Source organism: Aphelocoma coerulescens, chromosome 11 (assembly GCF_041296385.1).
Source record: "Aphelocoma coerulescens isolate FSJ_1873_10779 chromosome 11, UR_Acoe_1.0, whole genome shotgun sequence".
Taxonomy (NCBI): Eukaryota; Metazoa; Chordata; class Aves; order Passeriformes; family Corvidae; genus Aphelocoma; species Aphelocoma coerulescens.
This window is the reverse complement of record NC_091025.1, coordinates 15,827,472-15,837,500: the sequence shown is the minus strand read 5'-3', so window position 1 is coordinate 15,837,500 and position 10,029 is coordinate 15,827,472. Positions and strand designations below refer to the sequence as shown.

At 37.6% G+C, this 10,029-nt stretch overlaps 1 long non-coding RNA gene across 3 annotated transcripts in view; it reads left to right on the top strand.

Moving 5' to 3' along the window:
• LOC138117019 (uncharacterized) overlaps positions 1-8,453 on the top strand; it is a 27,932-nt gene extending 19,479 nt beyond the window's left edge. For 2 of the 3 annotated variants that reach the window (XR_011154465.1, XR_011154464.1), the window contains exons 2-5: positions 1,507-1,698; positions 3,367-3,414; positions 6,501-6,603; positions 8,019-8,453. This is a non-coding gene — a long non-coding RNA (uncharacterized lncRNA). The remainder of the gene's footprint in view (positions 1-1,506; positions 1,699-3,366; positions 3,415-6,500; positions 6,604-8,018) is intronic. The other variant, XR_011154463.1, reaches the window with a different exon arrangement.
• The last annotated feature ends 1,576 nt before the right edge of the window (positions 8,454-10,029 follow it).

Here is a 10,029-nt window from a genome sequence, read left to right as displayed (position 1 = left end):
GTTAATATGTTCACTCCTGCCTGACAAATGAGCATTATCGTCAATGTGGGTGCACATTTCCACTTATCCTTTTTGTAGCTGGAAAGCTTTATGAAAAATAAATTAATAATGCATACTAAATTATGTCTGCAAGAGACATTTATGTATATATTGCTAGCTTCAAGACTGATTAGATTTACATTTCTTTAAAAATGATTTTTTTCTCATACATCCATAACGCCTTTAGAATGCACTGCATGATAGAAAAATGCAATCTTGATTTCAATTGAATACCTGGAAGGAGTGTTTTTCCTCCTATTAATATGTACATGTGTTCCCCTAGAGTTTGAGTTATTTTTCCTGAAAGAGACTCTTCTCTTGAATTACCCCGGTCCAAATATATGCCTTAGGATGCAAAAAGCAGCGAAGTAGATGTCCTATTATCGTAACTTGAAAGAGGTCCATTTAATAATAGCCTGTATTAAACAAGAGTCTGCTAACTATACAGTAAAGAGTGTTTTTCACCAGAGAACATAAACCATATGTTTTAAATGCAGCTAAAAATGGATGCAGTGTGCTATTCCTTTCACCTCAGCCTTCAGTGTATTACTTAGATTTGCAAGGCATAGCCACCACTAGTACTTAACACTGCTGAAAGAGCCACCCTTCAAGGCTTTTTTAACCACAAAGAAAAGAGAAATATAGTAGCATCGATTGTTAAATCCTGGTGCTTGTTACTCACTGCCCGCACACAGAACATCATGCCTTTGTAGCAGTGAGGAGAGTTGGTATTTATCAGGGTTCAGAGCTAGTTCAGCCACACACTTGACAAATTATTTGTGGAATTGTTGTATTCACAGTCACTTAAATAAGAATCTGTCAACACAAGGCTGTGCTTTGTTGCAGCAGGTCTCACAGTTTTTCCTGTGCACTCAAAGAATGATGGATTGGAGGTAATGCAAATTCACTACCATTTTATATGCTGGTGCCTTCTTCATAGACAGGAAACATAGCTCAGTATCATCTTGTAAAATGCCTTAACTGTAAAGGCCTAGTTCAGTGTTGAAAGTGGTTTTTAAAAATGGTATGTTGGAACAGGGAAATGTAATTCAAATATTTTCCTCACGTCTCATTTTACAGACTGCTTGTTGGAGCAGGTGTGCATTCAGATTTTCCCAGGCTAAGTAGGACATATGCTTATCTGTGCTTGGTAATTAAAACAAATTAATAAATACAATTATTTGATTTTATGGCAACTTAAAAGTTAATACTTCTTAAAGGCATGTTAAATTTAAAGGCCTCACACAGAAGGAAAAAACAAATATGCCCATTTAAGTAACTCAGTCTGCTTTGCTGATAGTAATTTTTTTTAGTAAATTCATTTGTCCAACAAAAAATGCCTATCTGAAAGCTCTGTAACCAGTTCCAAAAGGTGTAGCTCACAGGTAAAACCCACAATCTGCTGACAGAAACAGCAGTTACAATATGAAGTAAAAAACCTTATCTGTGCTGCCATATATTTTTTAGGTTGATGTCCAAAACTGGAATGTTTTGCTCAGGACTAAAGGCAGCTACAAAACTCGTGCCACTTTCTACTCCAGCAGAAGTCAGAGCTTTTCCTTGCCCGGCTTCCAAACCTACAGGAGCCCACCAACAGCCTGGGACAGCACAGGGAGGGATGTAGGAAGCTGGAGGCAGCCCTTGAGGATGTCAAAATGAGTAAGGAGAAATGATAGCAAGCACTGGATGAGGCTTTTCTGGAAAGTTCTCATCTCGGTGGAATAAATGGAGTTATGGGCTACTTAAGTTATATCTGTGCCTTTTTCTTTGTGGTTGTTCAGGAAAATTGATCTTTCAGGAGTTGGAAAAAGCTTGTCTGTGCAGGAGAGGGCTTTCTCAGAGGCTCACTTCAAGCGTAAGGAATGAACTTGCCAGAAGTTAACACAAATCTTACCTTGTACTACCTCAAATTCAGAGCGTGCGTCTTTGATATAGGATAATAATGAGGGAATTCCACAACGTGTATGTAAAAATGTTTTCCTAAAAGTCAACCACAAATTTTTGAGAGTGAACATATGAAGAATATAATTCACTTGGCTCAATGCCCTAATGGGAGGCCCAGATCAGTGTGCTGTTGAAACCTTTGTAGATTATAACAGGTCCTACTGAAGTCGGGGAATATATTTCCACACGCTTCAGGGAAGCCAGATTTTAACCCCAGATACTCTGAGCCTTAAGATCTGAGCAGACTCCATAAATTTCAGTGCATGCTCAAGATGTAAGCATTTAGCTCAGCTGCACGTTGGGGCTGAAGGAAGCTGCCCTGGCACCCTGTCTGCTTTCTGGGTAGTCTACTTTGACTTGCTCAGTTTTATTCTGTTACAAGGTCTGTATTTCTATAGAACCATTAAACAGTTTTGATTTTCATGCCTTTGAAGGGTCTGCAGGGTAGACCCCTGATCCCCTTAATTTACCAAGGCATCCAAGTGCAGAGCAGGGGCTGCTGCTCCTGCAAGTATGTCTGCAGAGTTATCAGCTTTCACAGAAGTATTTGGAAACATTTAGGTGACTTCATTTTATTGAGAAATGCTGGTAATACAACACTGAATATAAATTAATCTGCTCTTGTTAGCCTGGCAGAGGTGTACAGGTGCCTCCCCCTGTGCCTCTTTACCTCCAGCACTGGCCTGTGTCAGCACTGTGGTACCTGCTGTAGGGACCAGGGCTACACTGACCTGGTGGCCTGGGGCACTGTGACCACAGACACCTCCATTCTGGCTGGAGAGGTTGGCCGTGACATCTTTATCATGTGGGCTCTCTTCAGCCTTGGGGAAGGCATCTGTTCAGCAGAGCCACTGCAAAGGCTGTGCTCTGCAGCCTCCCAGAGTATCCAGACTTTATAGTATTTCCCCCAACAGCCTTTCAAAGCACTTGGAAGCTCGATGCAATTTCAAAGACTACAGATTGACTTACAGTATGGGATATAGTATTTTCACTTGCACCTAAAAACGCTGTTGTGCGGCCAAAAATTCAATCGCCAAGAAATCACACATGGTTCACAACACAGCTCTTTGATAACATTAAAAGTATATGTAATATTTTGAAATCACTGGCCAATTATTTCTAATAGTTTCATGATAATTTATGTAGAGAATCTCTCTGTTGGATATGTTCCTGCTTTGGTCTAAATGTATTTTTGAACACTCTGTCAAACATCCCCATTTGGCACCTATTTTGTTTCACTGAATTTCTTTAGTATGTCCAGATCTCTTGCCAATGTATTTGCAGAACATATTTTGACAGCTTTGTCACCAAATTTGTTACTTCTTGTGTTTGGAATGTGTATCAAATCGCAGATATTAATGCGGGTGTTTCTTTTTGGTATAGACTCGACTGGATAATACCTTTGTCTTCTGTGGTGATGAATATAATAAAGTGAGTGAATTTTTTTTATTAATTTCACAAGTTATTAAGATTTAAAAATTGCAAATGTCATAGATGTATCAGTTTGTTTTTGTGTTTGCAGCTAGAAGCATTCTGAGCAGAATACCCTTAAACTTTAGAGCTGATATCACATTTCTTATTCGAGATTTATAATAGAAATTTTATGTATGTGAAAGCAGTAGCTTCTCCCTCACTGTGCACACACATACACGTGTGTGTGTGTATATATATATATGTATAATTTTATTTCATTATGCTCGGATTAAATAAACTATTGAATTTCAATCTGTTGTGCTCTTTCATGAAATAGTCTTCCTATTGAGTTTGTTGGAGCTGAATGAAAATGGTGTATTTAAGGCTGATCATAATCTTTGCCATCATGTTTTTCTTAATATGGTTTTTCTAGATTAAAAGTGATGGCAAGATAATGGCTGTTGAAATATAAAGGTCTTTGCTTTGTGGGTCTGCTGCTAGAAGGGGGGTAGCTGAGCTGGCCCCCATGGGACATCACATCACTTGTGACTTAGAATATTCTGAGCTGGAAGGGACCCACAAGGATAATCAGGTTCAACTCTTAAGTAAATGGCCCATACAGGGATATTTTGAACCCACACTCAGTGTGTTATCAGTACCCTACTGTAACCAGCTGAGCTGCTCTGGGGGATGTCCCAGCCACACAGTCCCTGCAGCCCTGCTCTGGCTCTTTTTCCATGGCCTGGCACAGATGAGGGTCCTTTACCCTCGCTGGGTGTGTGCAGACCAAGAGAGCACCCTGGATCAGAATGAATGAGCAGCACATCCATGCTGGTTTTATCTATTGTCCAGAGAAGAAGGCTGGAAAGGTTTAATGAATTAAGTCACCTTTGGCAGTTGAGGTTAAATGCCTGTGGAGGACCTACATTAGAATTCAGTTTCAATAAGGCCATAGCCCCTGATTATTCTTGTTCTGTTGTGGATAGTTTTGTTGTTGGAAATACCTTTGGTCACCCTGAAACATGATCTCACACATGGAGCATGGTGCAGGTCTGGGTGGCAGCACTTTCTGAAATGGCAGGGTCCCCCAGGAACACTAGAAAACCTCTGCCTGCCTCTAAGGGCTGCTTTTTTGGGCCACTTCCTCAGTTCTTTAAAAGATGCTGTTCAGCCGGCACAGAGCTCTTTGATTTTTTGCCCCTGGCAGACTGGTTGTTTACTGTGCTGAGTAACACATATCAAGTAGTAGATGAATCCTGAAACAGCTGGGTTTGCTGCTGATAGTACCTCTTCCTCCTATTTTTTTTTTAAATGGAGGGTTTGATTTTGAAATGTCAGGGGTCTTTCTGAATTGAGCGATATTGCCTTTTACAAAGATTTGATCAAAATTCCCAAGTAGTAATCAAAAAAAAATCAGTTACTGGAATTATGTTGTATAAAAATGCAGTTGTGAATCTCAAATAGCTCTAGAATAAAATCTAGATTATTTTTCAGTGGAGACTGTCATATTACACCCTTAGAATCTGTACCTTAATTTCAGTTACATCTGTAGACTTCTGTATTTCTCTCTTCTAATTCATTAGGTTTATAGATAGAAGTTGTATTTGAACTAGAAATTAATTTTTTAAAATTAGATTTTATCTACTGTCTTACAAAGAACATGGTATGTCATATGAATGGAAAACATTCCCAATACAGTTTAGGCTTTAATTCTGATCCTGTGGTCCTATACAGTAATGTCTGACTTTTTGAGCAATTTCTTCTGCTTATCTGAACAAGTTGACATACAGACTACAATCAGGGCAGACACACAGTCAGGGCATCAGAGGCTCTTCATCAAAAAGAAATTGTATTAAGTTCAGGCAACAAGAATAGGTTATCTATTCTGTGTCTGTACTAATTATAGTGTATATACTGCATTTTTGGGTAAATTATTTCTCAAGTCTGAAGCCCAGCATCAGCAAGGGCAGCAATCCTGTGCCAGCTGCTAACATTCTCCAGAGAAATAGGAGCAATAGGCCACAGAAAGAGTCTGATCATAACATACTTTTCTTGCCATTAGAGAGTAACATAATAGCTGCTCTGCTAGGTTCAGAATACCAAAAAATTTCCCAAAAAATAGTGGAGGCCAGGGCAAGATGTGGAATAAGTTAAAATTATAAAGAACAGACTGACCTGCCATTGATTCCATTTTCTTTTTGGCTGGAAATTTTGCATCACAAGATATATATTTTGCTTGTCAGGTTTACTATTGACTTTCTTTGTTTCATTGAAATTCTGAATTTTTGCTACTTGTTGAACTTTTTTGACGCAGTGATAACACAACATAAATCAAACTCTCTAATCCACACAAAGTAAATCATCAGCTCTTCTGCATAATTTTGTTTGAGTGTAAGTAGAAGGCTAACTCTTCCAGACAACTTCTAACAGATTGCTAAATACGCAAATAATTTGCTTATTAGAGGTGATATTTATCAGAAAAACTCAGAAGAATGTATGCAGTGAAATACATCTATGGCCATATGAAAAATGAAGTGACCTGTTGGAGACAGCCTGTAGCTCCTGAGGAGCAATGAAATGCTTAGGGAGGTTCCATCAAACACATGAGATTGTTGTGTATATATAAAAAGTAATAATGTCATCTGGTTTTTTTCTGTTTCCTGTTGATTGACTTTTATAGCTTGCAAGCATTATGCTGGATTGTAAATTGCAATAAATTTAATCAAGAATTATTTTATTCAGCCTACTAATGAGGAATAATAGCATATGTATCAATTAGACATGTCAATTTGTGTGAAGAAATAGATTTACAAAGGGATAGTAGGTAAAAAAAATATCATTGGTATCAATTCACTTCATTATTTTTAATTTGCTGTGAATATTGAGTGCTTCCAACATAAAATCATTCCTCAATTAAAATAAAACAGCTGTACTCCTATCAGCTTTTCCTTGCTTGTTGTTGCTTACAGATTAGCAGTTGTCATTGGCTTCAGTCTCATGTAATTTCATTAATTTGTAACCATAAATGGATAGAAAAAGAAAATAATAATAAAAATCTTTGGCTTGTCGATGTACTAAGTATTGTGTACAAATTTTTTTTTCAGATAGCACTGGAAGGGCAGAACTAGTGCAGCAGCAACACTTGGGGGATGTCAGGACTGTGACAAACGCCATCCACTCTGTTCTCCAGCATCAGCAAAGCCACTTGTGAGCACTTTGTTCATTTGGTACTTTTTTACTGCTCTAGAGTCCCTTTCTTGTCTCCTAGGTGATCTGTGGCAAACCTGATCCCCCAAATGTGCCACAAATGGGAGGGATGAATCCTGGAGTGCACTGCTTTGTAGCTTGTTTTCACTGCAGGATGAACGAGCCCCTCACCTTCCTCTGGTAGCAAGGCACTGCTCTTATTTAGGGTTCCAGGATATCATAGAGCATGTTTGTGTCTTTGAGTGACACGTGTAGCTCTGTGGTTGTCCTTATTTCTCTTCAGCTAGATCAAAAGGCTGACAATAAGAGCACACAGAGAGAAGCATGAGACTTGCAAAAGCTACTTTTGCAAGCCCAGATGTGAAAATGTGGAGCATAAGTTCTTCTGTTAACTTCTATTTTTCTAGTAGTAAATTCTTAATGGCCTTACAAGGTTTTAAATTGGTCTACCTTACCTTGTTATCATCTAACTAGTATTTTAATGGAAAGTTTAAAAATATAGGTGTGTTTAAATGTGCGGCATATAAGATGTATGAAACAGGCAGGAAGAATCAATAATTGTGTGTTTTATATTTTAATAGAAAATAATATTCTCTCAGATGACCGTGGCTTCAAGAAATGAAGGCTAGCTGTACTTCTGATTATTTTTTTTGCAGCTGTTATTGCAGGTTTCAATATCTTGAGGTCCTTTTGATTAAAGGCATTTTATCACAGTGTATTTTTTTTATTTTTTTGTTAGCAGGGAGAGTTTTTTAATAGAATCCCTAAGAGAGGACTCATGTTTGTAGGGAGACTGAAAACATGGGATCTGAATCCTAGTTAACAGTGAATTCTCTATTACAGGAAGTAAAAGCTTATGAATATTTTCCTTGGCTCTGAAAGTGGATGCTGACACTAGCTTGTATTGGAGAATTTTAACTAATGATTACCACAATACTTATCTGCTAATTTGTTTCTCCATGTCTGGAATCAGTATGCTAAATATGTGTGAAATTTTTGGAGCTCATGCTAAAATTTCAACAAGCCAAATACTTATCTGCATTTCGCTATTATTGAAATAATGATAGTAATAATAATAAATAATAGTAAACACAGCAACTGTTTCTTTTTATGTGTTCACTCAACTAAAGTAGGAGATCATTGCATAAGCTGAACACATCTTCATTATTTTGATAAATATAGAGTATTGTAATTTAACACCAAAGGCTAGTTAGAAAAAAAGCCTGTGTGAGTTTTTTAATGCTGTGCTTTTGAATAGGTATCTACGTATTTCAAAACAGAATAAGAAGTGCTGATTACTATAGACAGTCCTAACATATAGATAAGATATTTTTAATCTATAACAGTATCTACACCAGGATTTAAACTGATTCATTTATCTCAGTTAATATATCTGTGCAAACTATCGTTTCTAGATTGATGCCAAAGTTCTTGGGTGATGTTGAAGAATTTTCCCAGTTGAACACCAAGCATAAGAAAGCTTTCAAATTGTGGAAGAAAATGACAAACAGGAAATTCGCATTACAGGCTTGATTGATGAATTTCTTAAAATGTAAATTGTTATGAGTTGGGATACTGGTATTTACAAATAAACTTAGTTTTTATCAGTTAATTATCAACAGTCACTGTCAATCGTTGTTGTATTTCCTGTTCATATGCTTGAATCTGTTAAAGTTTAAAGTTGTCTGTGTTTTGTGTCTTTTTAGTGTTGGAATTATGTTAAGCAATATGGTTGCCTGTTTAACAAATGTGATCATTGTTTTTATAAATATATGGAAAACCGGATATTTTTACTCAGTGAGCTTATTTCTGTATGATATTGTGGAACAATAAACTTCAGAATACTCAGTGCACTGAGAGAAGCTCAAGTTAAAGGATGGCTCGTATGGAATGAGAGGAGGCTGCAGCATCATTCAAACATTTCTTGTGCTGCCGAGCTCCTGCCTGAGAGCTCCAGTCACTGCAGTCTCCAGGGATATTCCTGAGGATCTGGCTGCTGTAGCTCTGTGACTCTTTTCCTTTCTCTTTCTGCAAGGATTCATCTCTGTTGTCCATCCTGGTAGTCTCTGGTGCTGGCTGGCCTCTGTCCCTGCACCCAGACGGCTGCTGGGCCCCTTGGCACAGGTCAGAATGCAAAACCTCATTTTTGTTTCTCACAGGAGAATCACAACCAACCATAAACTCACATGTTCTTGCTGGAGAGCTGATGCTTCTGTTACTTGACTGTCGTAACAGCTAAACCTTAAACTTACAATATTATAACATTCCCAATATGCAAATTGGCTTAATGGGATAAGGACTCAAATAATAAAAAGAGAGACAAAGTATTCTATTTCTTTTTTTAGGCCCTTGTAACACATTCATCATCCTTTCCGTGCAGTAAACAGTATTCTTCGAATCACACAAAGATTTTTTTAAAACCAAGGTTGAAGTTAAAATTTTATCAGCCATGTGTCTTAGAAAGCACCCTCCCTGTTTGAACATTATTTCTCTGTGTAAAGCTATGACTGAGTTTACAGGCTTAGCAAGGCCTTAAGTGATTTGCTTTATACAGCTATTCAGTGTTGCCCTACACACCAATAATCCTCTAGTATAATAAAATACATGTCTTTCCTTCTTTACTAGAAGTTATAGAGAAGTCTTCTGATCATCCAGCTATGAAAAGCGCCATGACTGGTTCTGCCCAGAAGCTGCATGAATACATGTGGAGCAGAAAAGTTGCTCTTTATAGCCAGCTGTAAAATTCTTTCAAGCCCTGTGAATGTTCAAGCCTGAGAAGGCTTTTCTCACCAAGATATAGATGAGCTTCAGCACACCAGCCTTCAGCAGTGTGGGAGTCAAGATTTCACTCCAAGCCTATGCTTTACTGGTGAAACTCAAAGTCAGCCAACCCATTTCAAGAAGAAAAATGGAATTTGATTCCAGTAAGTGTCCACAGAACACACTCTAGATTTGACAAACGTTGTAATTAGTTGCTTTTGTGTGTTTAGTACCCAGTGCAAATGCTGTAAAATGTTTTTCACATGATGCAACATTGCCAGCAGATAATCACTGGAGCAGTAAACCAAAAGAATTTGTGTATATCCTAGAAGCTGCAGGAGGATAAGAAAATGTAAACAAAAACTAACAGCTGAATTTTTCAGATGATACCATTCCTTTTCTTTTGTTAAACTGATTTGTTTTTAAATGTTACTTTTTGTCAGTTTCTCTAGAAATTGATTAGAAACCCCTAAACCAATGCTGTGAAAATGCTTTTGTTTCTGTCCTAGTTTTGACTGTGTGAATCTTTTTAGAACACTTTCAGTTTAATTATGCAGCACTAAAAATTGCAATTAAACTGAATTTGCAATTGAAACTGCTCATTTTAGTTAACTGTCAAATTTACTATGGCGTTGTGAAATAAGAGCCTTTATTATTATGAGGTGT